Consider the following 15,051-nt stretch of genomic DNA (forward strand, 5'->3'; position numbering starts at 1 on the left):
TCCAAGTGTGGCACAATAAGTACTGCAGCCCTTAGAGGCCATCCCTGGCCATAGGGCCTTGGTACCTATGGTACCATTTACAAGGGACTGACCTGTGGCCAAAGAGTGCCAATTGGGTTTTGTCTCAATGCAGTTTTAGGGAAAGAACATAAGCCTTGGGTACCTGAATAGCAGGAGTCCATGGCACACTCAGTCAAAGTACATCAACAGTTTGGCAAAAAGTGCTGACAACCATGCAAAAAGAGGGCACTTTCTTACAACATAGCCCTGAGGTTACCCTCTCAGTACACCCCCCACCCACCCGGGATGTCTTGCTCAGGGTAGGAACACCCTAAGCAGCCAAAGCACATTTGTCCCCATGTCTGGAAGGAATACGGAGAGCTATTCACAGTCATTTAACCTTGGAAATTGTTTGAAAGGCACATTTAGTATAAGGAGAAAAATGCTGAGTTTCTAAAAATTACATTTTCATAATAGTAGCTTAAAATCCGACATTACCATTAAAAAGGTTTTTTAATTACTATTCAATTGAGTGGAAGAAGCATTTCCCTATCCATTCCCAAACTGAAGTTATCATTTATTAAGTGTAATAAGTTAAACTAAGGTTAGTCTGTAGGAGAGATAGCCTCACAACAGTGAAAAACGACTTTAGGAGTTTTTTAATTTTAGCATATATAAAACTTAAATTCACATATCCTACTTTTTAACTACTATGCACCCTGCCAGTGGTTAGGGTCTACCTTAGGTGTGACATATAAGTATTAACAAGCATTTGCAATGCAATAGGTATCGCATTTGTGCGAGTTAGAGCTATTGGCATTGTAAATGACAATGTCTTTGACCCATTATGTTTTGGTTTGGAGTGGAGTGGATGTATGAGTGGAGTGGAGCGGAATTATGTGTGTTGGATTGGAATGGTTAGTTCTGGAATTGAGTGCTGTGAAGGGATTTGTGTAGTGGAATTATGTGGCATTGTGTGCAGTGGAAATGTGGATAGCAGTTATGTGGTATTGAGTTCACTGGAATGTTGTAGAGTGTGATTGAGTGTGACTGTGCGTGATAGGAGTGTAATTATGTGGATTGCTATTTTGTGTTGTGGAGTGGTGTGTAGTGGAGTTAAATTATGTGGAGGGTGGATTTTGTGGCATGATGTGGAATTCTGTGGTGTAGATTGGATGTATGTGGTGTGTTGTGTAATTTTATTGTTGAGTTGAATGTTGTGGTTTGGAATGGAAATGTGCAGAGTTGAATTGTGTGGCATGAAAGTCTCTGGCGTTGAGTAAAATGATGTTGATTTAAATAGCAGTGAAATGTACGAACACGTAGTCCGCATACATTGCCATGCTACAGCATGCATGCCCTGCTTATAAAAGGGAATGGTAATTAGGGTAAAATGTCATATGGAACAGATAGCCTTCGCAGATGTTGTTCACTCGCTGTTGTCCTTAGATGAAGCAATTTAGATCTCTGTACGTAGAACTCACAATCTCAAAGCCAATATGGCAGCTACTACCAGAATTAATAACACAGGGATTTTATGTAAGGGCTCTTTGCTAATTGATACTTTCCCTTAAATAGGCCATTTAAATGGCAGACAGACGCTTCAGTAACAGCACAGTGAACACACAAGGGGGGGGGGGTGACGACAAACATTGCTGCTCGTCACAAGTAAGTAATTCTAGACGGTAGGGGTGGGGTGCTGAATGAAGGGAGGTTTGTGGGTTAAATGAAGAAAGACACAGGGCATCAAAATTGATATTGCACAAAAACAGATGTTGTACACAAGCTGCCAAATAAATAACAAGAGCCACATTTTATTGCTACCATATATGTTGACGATTTTAAAAGTTGCAGTTAGTCTCCCTCCTATGAAGATAACCCACAGAAGCTGTTCCCTGCAGCAGCCGGGAGCATGTTATGGTGCATACTCTGAGCACACAAGGCGATTGAAGACAAACATTCCTGTACATGACATAAGAAGAAAATGTACACACCCTAGAAAACAAACAGAAGCAGATGGCATATAGCTAAACAGGACCTCTGGCGATTAAGCATAGGCAGAATAGGAGAGAATGTGGGATAAACACTAGCTTTCCAAAGCACACAGTTAATAGAGCATAGAGCAACACTGCAGGTTCTAGAGTGCTTTTGATCTAGGGCTCTCAACACAAATGGCAGTACAGCAGGTTCCAGAGCACTCACATTCTTGCACACTCTCTGAGAAACATAGAAATACAGTAGGTTCTAGAGTCTTTCAGACCAGGCTAAGCATGGACCTACTGTAATTGCATTACAAGGACTCATGTGACGATAACATAGTGCTTGCAGAAGCAAGTTTTAATCGTATACGCCTATGCAATCTCCCATTTTAACTCACTGGCAGTGAACGAAGTAAACAACTCCCAAAATAAGAACACACAAAATGAGGTGTCCCGGAATAGTAGGGCAATGGAATTATGCGGCAGGGTTGACTAAATTATGGAGCAAGAAAGGGAAAATTATGTGATAATGAGGAAGGTTTTGTAATAGTATTATTTTTCAAATATTATGTCATTTGTATGCGTTAACACTGTTTTGGCAAAGATTTCAACTGTTAAGCACCATTTAATCTCCCAAATACAGCAATAAGCAACTGAAAGATTGCAACTTAACCTTTGCACCAGGCCCTCCGAGGAGAAGCAGTGAAAATAGGGGGGACAGGCAGAGAAGGGGGTGGGGACTGGAGCAGAAGCAGGCTGAGACTAGAGGCTAATCACACACTGACCTTACGGCTAAATATTTCTGCATACGGTGAATCCGGCTTCCAATGAGCAGAGGAGATTATAGAGAGGAAGCAAATGATGTAGGTAAAGAATGAGAGGAGTGTGGACCGTAAATGTGAAAAACAGAAAGCAAGGAGGGCCTACTTGGTCAGGGAATGTGATTGAAAGGACCCTCCACGAAGCAGCAGTGAAAAAAGGAGAACAGGCATAGAAAGGGGGGCGGAAGCAGGCTGAGAATGAGGGTGGCAAGCTGACGGCCGGCAGGGGAAAGTAATTAGAGTCTGATTCTGGCCACATCTGTTTGAATAGGAAGCCCTGAACAAAATTTTCACTGCGCCTGTCAGGCTGGTGTTATCTTGTTGGCATGCTTAAGAGGGCCGGTTATGTATGTAATGTGGAGACATACAGGTTCCTTCAAACAACCAGACAACGATTCAAAATAACCATTAAGTGATTCAATACCTTCAGGGCGAGCTCATGGTATAACAGTGCGTCTGCAAAATTAAGTTGGTTTGGGAGAGAGGACACAGCCAATCAGTGAGCCCTTTGGCACTGGAACCTCCCTGCAAACTGCCGACTAGGGAACTGGCTACTCATGTTCGAGCCTCGGAGTCAACTCAATATTTTGTAAATATTTAAAAATGTTCTATATTTATTATCTATCCCCCTGCCCGTACAAATGATATTAAATGAAAAAAACTGTGATTATATCAATCTTGTAGAGGTGGTGGGGCACGCACGTACTGTTGTGGGAGGGACGAGGGGGGGGAAAGACGGCACATGGAGATAAAGTATAAAACATATAATTTAAATTAAACCAAAAAAAAGCAGCGATCCAGGAGGCGTGGTGGAGGTGGGCAAGTAGTGTTGTGGGAGGGAGAGAGGGGTGAGGAGAGAGGGCACAGCCAATCAGTGAGCCCTTTGGCACGGTAACCTCCATGCAAGCTGCCGACTAGGGAGCTAGGGACTTATGTTCATGCCTCGGCTCAATATTTTGTAAATATTTTTATATCTTTGTAAATTACTTACTGTCCCCCCTGCCTGCGCACATGTCATTGAAAGAAAAACAAGAGAGTGGAAGGGAACGAGGAGCGAGCGCTGGGAGGGGGGCTGGGCAAGCATGCCAGCATTCACGAGCAGATGGTCCGGTTTATGACCTGCGGAGCGCGTGAAGTGGCTGCTGGCAAATGGACTCAAAGCGGCCGATCGCTATGATGTTCTTGGCTTGTCTTGCTTGGTGGGGAAGTGGATTTCTGTACACGCGCATTTCTCATGAACTGCATGGAATCCGGACTTGTTCAAGAGAGTTTGGTCACATGTAATAAGTTGAGAGCAATAAATTGCTCTACCTAAAAAGGAAGGTTTTGTCCTGGTTAAAAGTTCATTTTGCAAGGTAAAAATGGAAGTTTAAAACTGCACGACTGGCTGCAGTGGCAGGCCTGAGGCATGTTTTACAGTGCTACTTTAGTGGGTGGCATAATGAGTGCTGCAGCCCACTAATAGCATTTATTTGACAGGCCCTGTGTACATGTAGTACCATTAACTAGGGACTTATAAATAAATTCAACATGCAATCAGGTGTAGGCCAATTTACCATGTTTAAGGAGACAGCAATAGCACATCAACACTGTTTAGCAGGAATAAAGTGCACAGAGTTCTAAAAGCCAACGAAAAAACGGGTTCAGAAAGTGAAGGCAAAAGCTTAGGGTGATACTGCAGAAAAGTCCCATTCCAACACTTTACATTTTCAGTATGGAGGACAGTGACTTCTTAAAGGTCTAACCTCCAAAAACAAAGCTTCAACAATCTAGAAATGTGTGTTCATTAGAGGGTAAAAGGTATTCAACCTATAAAGATATTGCCCATAGCTGCAAATACTTTGGAAAGACCTTGAAGACTATACAAGTGATTGAGACAATGCGAAGCTCTGCTTGGTTTAGCATTTTTTTCAACCAATTGATCAACGTGTTTAGTAGTGCAACCAGCTACTGGGATTTGCAGTATTCTGCCTTAATTTGGCATGGGCACTTTGTTTGGGAAAGGAATTTCTGCTTGCAAAAATATGCCCTGAATCTAGGTTGAAGACTGGTTAGGAGTAACTAAAGGAATCAATGAATGAAATGTGCATGGTTACTCCAAGGAGTGTCAAGGCACTGCGCTTTCAGTAACTGCAAATGTAACCACCTTAACTATACTTGATGAAAGAACCATGTCTTTAGTCGTTTCTTAAACAGGTCAGAGGACATTACTGAACATAGCTCCAAAGGGAGTTTATTCCAGGCCACTAATCCCAGAAAGAGTCCTTCCGCCTGTTAGACGGACCGGGAGGGTCGGCCGAGGATAAGGGGAGAGGTCTCCGGGGAGAGCCGTCTCCAGCGTTCGTACAGACAAGTAACTTCCCCCCCACAGACGGACACCACACAAGGGTAAAGTTCAACGAGACTTTATAGGCAATTCTTTAAGTACGATGGAATGGTACAAGGAGGTCTGGACTCAGGGGTCCCCTCGATTCTGGTCTCTGGTTTGGGAAAAGGGTAGCGGGACAGTCTTGTTACCAAAAAGGTGGAAATAGCTCTCAATCCTCGAGCTCGGCGTTCTAGATGATCGGGCCGCGGCGGAGCCAGCAGGTCCCGAGATGGACGAAGGAAACGACGGTCCGCGGCGGAGCCAGCAGGTCCCGATGAGATGATGGTTGCAAACGGTCCGCGGCCACGCCAGCAGGTCCCGACGACGATGAAGGATCGGAAGGTTACGAAGGTTGCGGCAGCGCCAGCAGGCAAGACGAAGGTGCACAAGGCAGAGCTACGGCAGCGCCAGTAGTCCGTCAAGGATGAGTTCTTCTTTGCGTCTCTCGACTCCAAGATACAACTGCCCTCCTGCTCTGGAGCTGCCCCAGTTATAGGGCTGATGTTCTTTGATGTCCGGACCCTCGCACCTGGAGGTCGGGAGGTCCGGGATGAGGGTGTCCCGACACCCAGCAGGGGGGTGGAGCCAGCGCCCGGGGAGGCGATGGCCGAGCGGCACTTGGCGGGGGAGAGCCATCGACACCTCTTTCTCCCATTGACTTGCCAAGTAGCCCGCTCACCTCCTGGGTGGATGGTGGTGCCGGGATGTCTGAGGCCTGGCTAGGCCCAGGGTTGAGGTCGATCGGGGGCCAGGCGGCCTCGTGGTGGAGTGTCCAAGATGGCGTCCCGGATGGGCGCGCGGGCCAGCAGTGGATCGGGCCCACGAGGTCGATATGTTCGAAGGCAGGGGTCCCTGAGGGGACGGAGGACGTGCAATGGTGGTGTGTGGTACTTGCGTGACCGGGCTCGGGCTCGGGCCTGGTCGGGCCGGGGGAGAGCGGCCCTTCATGTGGCCTGTCCAACATGCGTCCCCCCCAGCTGAAGGCGGGGAGAGTTACCCATCCTCTTGGGGACTCTCCTCGTCGAGGCGGAAAAACCGGGACAGGCCATCCGCGTTGGCGTGATCTGGCCCAGGCCGGTGTTCAACAGTGAAGTCCATCCCTTGTAGGGAGATGGACCAACGTAGTAACTTCGGGTTTTCCCCCCGCATCTGCATCAGCCACTGCAGGGGTCGGTGGTCGGTCTGCACCCGAAAGTGTGTGCCAAAGAGGTAGGGCCGGAGCTTCTTGAGGGCCCATACTACAGCGAAGGCCTCCCTCTCTATGGTGCTCCAGCGTTGTTCTCGTGGTAGGAGTCGTCTGCTGATGAAGGCCACTGGCTGATCAAGGCCTTCGGTGTTCACTTGAGACAGGACTGCCCCAATGCCATGGTCGGAGGCATCCGTCTGGACGACGAACTCCCTGCTGTAGTCGGGGGCCTGGAGCACAGGGGCGGAACACATGGCGGCTTTCAATTGTTCGAATGCTGTTTGACAATCTGCGGTCCAGTTGACTTTCTTGGGTTGATTTTTGGACGTGAGTTCTGTGAGGGGCCCCACTATAGTACCATAGTCTTTCACAAACCTTCGGTAATAGCCCGTGAGGCCCAGGAAGGCTCGTACCTCGGTCTGGGTGATGGGGGGCTGCCAGGACTGGATGGCGGCAATTTTGAGCTGCAGAGGGGCCACCAGGCCGCTTCCCACCTGGTGTCCGAGGTAGGTTACAGACCCTTGACCAATTTGACATTTGCTGGCCTTGATCGTGAGGCCAGCCTGCTGATGGGCTTGTAGCACTGCTCGGAGGTGGTGGAGGTGCTCGGGCCAATGGTGGCTGTATACAGCGATGTCGTCTAGGTAGGCGGCGCTGAACCCTTCGAGCCCCGCCAGGACCTGATTGACGAGCCGCTGAAATGTTGCGGGAGCATTCTTCATGCCGAAGGGCATGACCTTGAAATGGTAATGGCCATCGGGGGTGGAAAAGGCAGAACGTTCTTGGGCCCGGGGTGTGAGGCCGATTTGCCAGTAGCCTGCCGTCAGGTCGAAAATACTGAGGTAGCGGGCAGCTCCCATGCGGTCAATTAGTTCATCTGCCCGGGGGATGGGATGTGCGTCTGTTCGGGTGACCGCATTCAAGCCCCGGTAGTCAACGCAGAACCGGAGTTCCGGTGTGGTGCCTGGGGCGGCCGCTTTGGGGACCAGTACTACAGGGCTGGCCCAGGGGCTGTCTGAGGGCTCGATGACCCCGAGCGTGAGCATTTTTGCTACCTCTTCCTGGACGCAGGCCCGTACCCGATCTGGCACGCGGTAGGCCCGGTGGCGGATAGGGGGGCTGTCCCCCGTGTCCACATCGTGCACACACCAGGAAGTGACACCTGGGGTGAGGGAGAACAGGCTGGCGAACTGTGATAGGAGGACTCGACACTCCTGGCGTTGTTCTCGGGTGAGGGCCTCTGAGAGTCGGACCCCATCCACGGAGCCGTCTTTCTCCCGAGTCCGTAGGAGGTCAGGGAGGGGCTCGGAGTCTTCTTCAGCCCCATTGTCTGTGGCCATCAGGAGGCTGAGTTCTGAACGCACAAAGTGGGGCTTCAGTCTGTTAGCGTGGAGGACCCGGAGGGGGTTCCGGGAAGATTCCATGTCGATGAGATAGGTGGCAGGACCCTTGCGCTCGACTACGTTGAAGGGCCCCGTCCACTTGTCTTGCAGGGCGCAGGGTTCGGTGGGGGACATCACCCATACCTGTTGCCCAGGCTCAAATTCGATGGAGGAGGCATTCCGGTCATACCACTTTTTCATGTCCTCTTGACTGGCCTCTAGGTTGGCTTTTGCCAGCTCTCTGAACCGCCGGGTCTGGTTGCGGAGGGTTAGGAGGTACCGGAAGACATCTGGTGGGTTCTTGAGAGGGGGCATCTCCCAGCCTTCCTTGACTAGGCTGAGCGGCCCCCGTACTGGGTGTCCATACAGCAGTTCAAACGGGCTGAAGCCCAGGGACTTCTGGGGGACCTCTCGATATGCGAAGAGGAGGCACGGCAGCAGCACATCCCACTGGCGACGGAGGGGCTCTTCCAACCCCCCGATCATCCCTTTGAGCGTGTGGTTGAACCGCTCAACGAGTCCGTTTCCTTGAGGGTGATAGGGGGTCGTGAATCGGTAGGTAACCCCGCACTGTTGCCAGAGGGACTTCATATATTTAGAAATAAAGTTCGTGCCTCTGTCGCTGACGACTTCTCGGGGGAAGCCCACACGGGAGAAGATCCCCATCAGAGCCCGGCCGACTACCGGGGCTGTCACAGTTCGCAGGGGAACAGCCTCGGGGTAGCGGGTGGCGTGGTCCACTAGCACCAGGATGAATCGATGGCCTTGTTTTGTACGCGGGTCCAGGGGCCCCACGATGTCGATCCCGACCCTCTCGAACGGGGTGGTGACCACGGGAAAAGGTTGCAGGGGGGCTTTTAGTTTGCGGCCGCTCTTTCCACTGGCTTGGCACGTGGGGCAAGATCGACAATGCTGGTGTACATCGTTCCTCATTTTGGGCCAGAAGAAGTGGGTCACCAGACGACTGTAGGTTTTATCTTGACCCAGGTGTCCCGCCAGGGGGACATCGTGGGCCAGGTTTAGCAGAAAGTCTCTAAAACGGAGGGGCACCACTAGTACTCGGCTGGCCCCCAGCTCCGCGATTCTTTGCTCACTGTACAGCAGATCATTGTCCCAGTAGATCCAGTGTGTTCCGGAGGTATCCCCTGCGCTTTGGGCGAGCGCTTGCTGGCGGAGTCCCTCGAGGGAGGGACAGGTCTTCTGTTCTTGGCGAAATTGTTCTTGCGTGGGCCCCCCCTCTTGAGGCCACTGGTCGAGGTTAGCGAGGTCTGGGGGGACGTCACGGTCGGTGGTTTCGGCCGGGGCGACCGGAGGCGGCGGCGCCGGCCATTCGGGTTCCTCTGGGCGGGGGTTGGCACGGGCGGCCATGGACCGGGTGGTGACACACGCCCAGTCCGGGACGCCTAACATCCCCAGGTGTTCTCTTCGTTCTACGGCTGCCCACGGAGAGCTTTCAAGGTCATTCCCCAGGAGGCAGTCTACGGGGGCATCGTCTCGGACCGTTACCTTCAACATGCCGGTGACCCCTCCCCATTCGAAGGGGACGCAGGCCATCCGGCACAGACTTTCCAAGTTATCGGCGGAACGTACAGGGCAGAGAAGGTTTGGTAGATACTGTTCTGGGGTCACCAGGTGACAGCGGACGGCTGTTACACTGGCCCCGGTGTCACGAAGGGCTTCGGCCCGGCGTCCATTGATGCTCACCCATTGGCTGTACTTCTGGGTGTTAGCGGGTAGGGGGACCCGCGGGACCATGTCTTTCCCCCCTAAGCAGGCTAGAGCCATGGCGGCTGGCTCCCATTCTTGATGTTCCTGTTCATATTCCTCTTGTTCCTCTGAGATCTGTTCCTCCCCCAGAGCAGCAGCGGCTACTTGGCGGGGTCTTGGGCTCTGGTACTGGGGGCAGTTTGGGTCGTTTGCATTGTGGCCGACTCGTTGGCATCGATGGCACGTAACATTGGCTCGGTATCCCGGTCGCGCCGGGGTGCTGCCCCGGTTGGCCGGGGGGGTGGTGCTGGTAGCGGGGGCGACCGGGGCGTTGTCTCTTCCTCGTCCTTGGCCCCCTCCTCCTCCTCGGGGACGGTGCTGACCATTGTTGTTCCGGTTCTGTTCGTAGGACCCATTCCGGCCCACTCTGGTGATTTCCCACCGGTCAGCTTCGGCTGCGAGCTGCCGGGGATCCGTTAACTTGCTGTCGAGGAGGTGCTGGCGGAGTTCAATGAAGCAATTGTTCGACAGGTGCTCCCATACCATAAGATTGAACAGTTGTTCGTAGGTTGTGACCTTGCTTCCTTTGATCCAGCCCTCGAAGGCTCGGCTAAAGTAGTTTACATAGTCCACCCAAGTTGTACCCGGGATGCGGGTGCAGTCTCGGAACCTCTGACGGTACATCTCGGGTGTGAGGCCATAGCGAGTGAGGAGTGCAGCTTTCATATGGTCATAGGAGGTCATCTGGTGGTCCGGGAGCTGTAGCAGGGCGTCGCGGCCCTCATTGAGGAATCTCCCCCATAGACCGGCTCCCCAATCGCTTCTATCGATCCGGTGTGCAGTCATAGCGATTTCATAGGCCTTAAACCATTGCTGGATGTCGTCCTCTCGGAAGTATTCTCGAACGACATCCTTGGGGATGTGTACCTTTTTCTCTGTTGCCCCTGGGGTGTGGGGTTGCTCGGACACCCCTACTTCTTTATTCTGCTTGCGTAGGTCGATCTCAGCTAGTTTTCGCTCGTGTTCATATGCCAGTCTCTTTTCCTCGAGCTCCCTTTGTCTCTGTTTCTCCTCTCTTTCTTCTCGGAGACGCAGGTGCTCTAAGTTGATTTTTTGTTCGGCCAACTTAAGTTCAATGTCCATTTTGAGCCGGGCCATTTCCAGCTCGTGTAGTCGGGTTTTTTCTCGTTCCTGGATCTCGTCTTGCGAGAGACCCGTTCTTCGCTCTTCAGGGGCCGTGGTGGTTTTTGCTGCGATGCTTTGATCAGGGGTTCCGGCAGCCCCGGTTTCTGCCCAAGATTCTAGGGCATGCTTAAAATCGTCCTTGGTACTTAGTCCGGTGGTAGCGATACCTAGTTCGATGCAGAATTGTTTTAGTTCACGATGGCTGTACTCGTCCAATTTCTCCATCTGGAATTTCTCGGTTGCTCCGCTTTCTTTAGTCGTCATCATGATTTCGTCGTGGGGTGAGCTACTCTCTGTACGATTATGCGGTGATTCGGATCGCGCCGCTGGCCACCAATGTTAGACGGACCGGGAGGGTCGGCCGAGGATAAGGGGAGAGGTCTCCGGGGAGAGCCGTCTCCAGCGTTCGTACAGACAAGTAACTTCCCCCCCACAGACGGACACCACACAAGGGTAAAGTTCAACGAGACTTTATAGGCAATTCTTTAAGTACGATGGAATGGTACAAGGAGGTCTGGACTCAGGGGTCCCCTCGATTCTGGTCTCTGGTTTGGGAAAAGGGTAGCGGGACAGTCTTGTTACCAAAAAGGTGGAAATAGCTCCCAATCCTCGAGCTCGGCGTTCTAGATGATCGGGCCGCGGCGGAGCCAGCAGGTCCCGAGATGGACGAAGGAAACGACGGTCCGCGGCGGAGCCAGCAGGTCCGATGAGATGATGGTTGCAAACGGTCCGCGGCCACGCCAGCAGGTCCCGACGACGATGAAGGATCGGAAGGTTACGAAGGTTGCGGCAGCGCCAGCAGGCAAGACGAAGGTGCACAAGGCAGAGCTACGGCAGCGCCAGTAGTCCGTCAAGGATGAGTTCTTCTTTGCGTCTCTCGACTCCAAGATACAACTGCCCTCCTGCTCTGGAGCTGCCCCAGTTATAGGGCTGATGTTCTTTGATGTCCGGACCCTCGCACCTGGAGGTCGGGAGGTCCGGGATGAGGGTGTCCCGACACCCAGCAGGGGGGTGGAGCCAGCGCCCGGGGAGGCGATGGCCGAGCGGCACTTGGCGGGGGAGAGCCATCGACACCTCTTTCTCCCATTGACTTGCCAAGTAGCCCGCTCACCTCCTGGGTGGATGGTGGTGCCGGGATGTCTGAGGCCTGGCTAGGCCCAGGGTTGAGGTCGATCGGGGGCCAGGCGGCCTCGTGGTGGAGTGTCCAAGATGGCGTCCCGGATGGGCGCGCGGGCCAGCAGTGGATCGGGCCCACGAGGTCGATATGTTCGAAGGCAGGGGTCCCTGAGGGGACGGAGGACGTGCAATGGTGGTGTGTGGTACTTGCGTGACCGGGCTCGGGCCTGGTCGGGCCGGGGGAGAGCGGCCCTTCATGTGGCCTGTCCAACACCGCCCATTCTCATGCCCCGGCCCTTAGGGATCCTTGTCAAGTGGCCATGGGCTGACCGTAGATTTCTGAAGGGGGCATAGAAGCTAAATCTAGCTCTAAGATAGCCTGCCCCAGAATGGTGCAGTGCTCTATGGACTAGGACTAACGCTTTGCAGAGAATTCTCTTCTTTGTCGGCAGTCAGTGTAGTGCAGGTAGATGCAGGATACGTATATTCTTGGGGGCAGGTTACGTAGAGTACGGACTGCCATGTTTTGGACAACTAAAGAAGAAAACTGGAGAATACTTTTCAGAGGAAAAACTAAAGCTGGAAAAAAACCTATAACGATCAGGCAAGAGTCAGGCTGAAGACAATTACCAGAGGCATAAGCCTTAGAAGTGAGAAGGAACAGGTAGTTCTAACAGTCGAGTAATTGATGTCATTCGACATTGTGATACAGTGAGCAACTCTGCTCACTCTGGTAAATAAGAAAACATTAATACTTAAAATGGCATTGATATTTAGTCACCAGTCTAGGTCCCAACTTCTCCCTTACTCCTCACCTGAAAACACAAGCGTACTAGGCCTCCGCACCAGTGCTTAATTTTTGCCGGTGCTTTCCGGTGCTCAATACCGGCACTTAATTGCCATCACCGGGGCTTATGACTGTCTGCCACATGGTAGTGGTGTCTGCCAATTTAGGTACGAGCACAACAACTTCTGTTTATTATTTCCATTTCAATTTCTAATTGTTAGTATTTGCCTGCAAAGCCATTCTTATGGCTTTGGGGGCCTGTAATGGTAAGAATGGTCACATTTTTAAGAGTGTGATGATTAGTAGTGTGTTGGTGCTGTCATTGGCAGTGCTGCATGGGGCAAAGGATAGTTCAAGCTGTAGTGTCCTCCTGTCGAGAGCCCCGGCACTATGTTTTTTACGAATTAAGCACTGCTCTGTACATTGGATGGTAGAACAAAGTACCATGAACACCCCCAGACGAGAAGATTACAAAGAAATATGACCAATGGCCAAAAAGTAATCAATTTTATGCTGAAGCCGGCAGTCAAGCAGAACTGGCTAGAACCCCTCCAAGGAAAATCTCTGACATGAAAGGAAAACTTTTAACAACAGGGAGGGACAGATAAAGGACAATATTTACCGGGGTCCAATGTACGTGTCCTACTAAACTGGAAACCAACAGAATGTACAAAGTTCCCCAAGAAAAAGAAGATAAGTAATGGATTTAAATGGGGGTGACTCTCTCACTGTAAGATGTGTGAAGTCGTAACTGGGAATAAAGGTAATCCCTTATTGGAACTAAAGGATGCCTCACACAACTAAAAAGCTGGACGACTGTTGTCATCCTACCTGATGGTTGTATTGTATCATCATTGGCCTCCTGCTCCAGCGACAGGCTGGCGGTGCAATGCCTGACGGGTAGCACAAAGTGCTACTCTTTAGTGGAGTTCTTTTGTTCCTGGCCAACAGATGCGTGCGTGTGAGGGGCCTATAGGGTGAAGTAGTGAGCGTGAAGGAAAAGTTTAAAAAAGGTCAGTAAAGTCCACTTTAGATTACTTTATTCGTGTGGCTCACTGCCTTGTTAAAATAATGAAGGGAGGGGTACCGAAGCACAAAAGTAAGGTGGTTTGGCCTCGTTCAACCCTCGCCTATGGTGTGGTCGACATGTTTCATGCCTGAGCGGCAATTCTTCAGGACCAAAAGTGTGCTCATCAACTAATTAGAAAACTCTATCACACTTGAAAGAAGTTTCACATACAGCCTGCGTGGTGATTGTTACCAAAGCAGGAAGATGTCCTGTGTAGGTTCCCGCCCTGAGTAGGGGAAAAAAGAGAAGAAAAGGAGAGGGAGACTGAATCATTCACTACAGCCTTAAATTCTATTAACAAATCAGGACAACACACAGGTGGATCTTTTATCCAATGGTCGGTGTGGCTGCGGAGCTCACACCTATGTGCAGTGAGAGGTGAAAGAAAGAGCAAAACAGAGTAAAACCAGTACACCGTGTGTTTCACGGTGAGACAGGTGTCAGTAAATTCAGGTTACAAATACATTGGATGTATATTCATAACATTGTACACTCCATACTGGTCGCGTATTTGTGTTTTAACGCTAAGGGGTAGTGTGAATACTGACAAAATGAGCCTACAGCACTTCAATGGTGGAAGAGAATTGACAGAACATAACAGTGTCATGCTAATCGTAAATTCTTACCCCTGGTTCCCGGATGAAGGGACCCCAAAGACTGTCCTTGTGGGGCCTGAGTAGTTAGGTGATTACCTGGATAAAGGAGGGTGAGGGGGGGTTTTAGGTTAAGTGGAGGACAAGAACATGGTAACAAGGTCCTCTTTATGGGGGAACCCCAACAATCACAGAGGTAATGGGCTGGATTTCCCAGCGAGCATCATGCAGATAAGTCACGGACCCGTCGGAGCCCCGGGGGGACGTGATCCGAACCCGGCATAACCCCGGAGGCAGTGGCCCCCCGGACACCAACCGGCCACGGAACAGCACCGCCGCCCGGAGTCAACTGCGATCAGATCGCCAAGGGGGCGTTGCTCCCGGAAAGCGATTGCCGCAACCAGCCCCATTCTAGGCAGCGAGTGTGCCCCGAGCGCGACGGTGCCCGGCGGGCAAGGTACCCCCGCGGCAGTCAGGACAGGGGTCGTCCAAGCGGCCGCTCACCAGGGTTCCGTAATCAAACCAGCCCAGTGCTGCGTCGGTAGATCAGCACAACCAGGGGATGCCGAGGGCATCACCCTTTTCTCCCGTCAGTGTACCTTACCTGACTAACTCGCGGCACTTGCTGGCAGGCACCTACCCATTCACAGCGGCGATGCGGGGTCGCAGGACAGCCGGTAACTGAGCTGGAGTCTCAGTGGCTTTTTTTAAAAACAAAGCGAGCTACCGCGATCGCTGTAGGTGGGCGTGGTCAGGGGCGCGTTACTAGGTAACGTGGCATCACGTGGTGTGTCAGACGGGGAGAGGGGAAGGCGGAACTATGGAGCCGCGTCCAAAGGGAGCGCCATTATGGAATGG

Source organism: Lissotriton vulgaris, chromosome 2_1 (assembly GCF_964263255.1).
Source record: "Lissotriton vulgaris chromosome 2_1, aLisVul1.2, whole genome shotgun sequence".
Lineage (NCBI taxonomy): Eukaryota > Metazoa > Chordata > Amphibia > Caudata > Salamandridae > Lissotriton > Lissotriton vulgaris.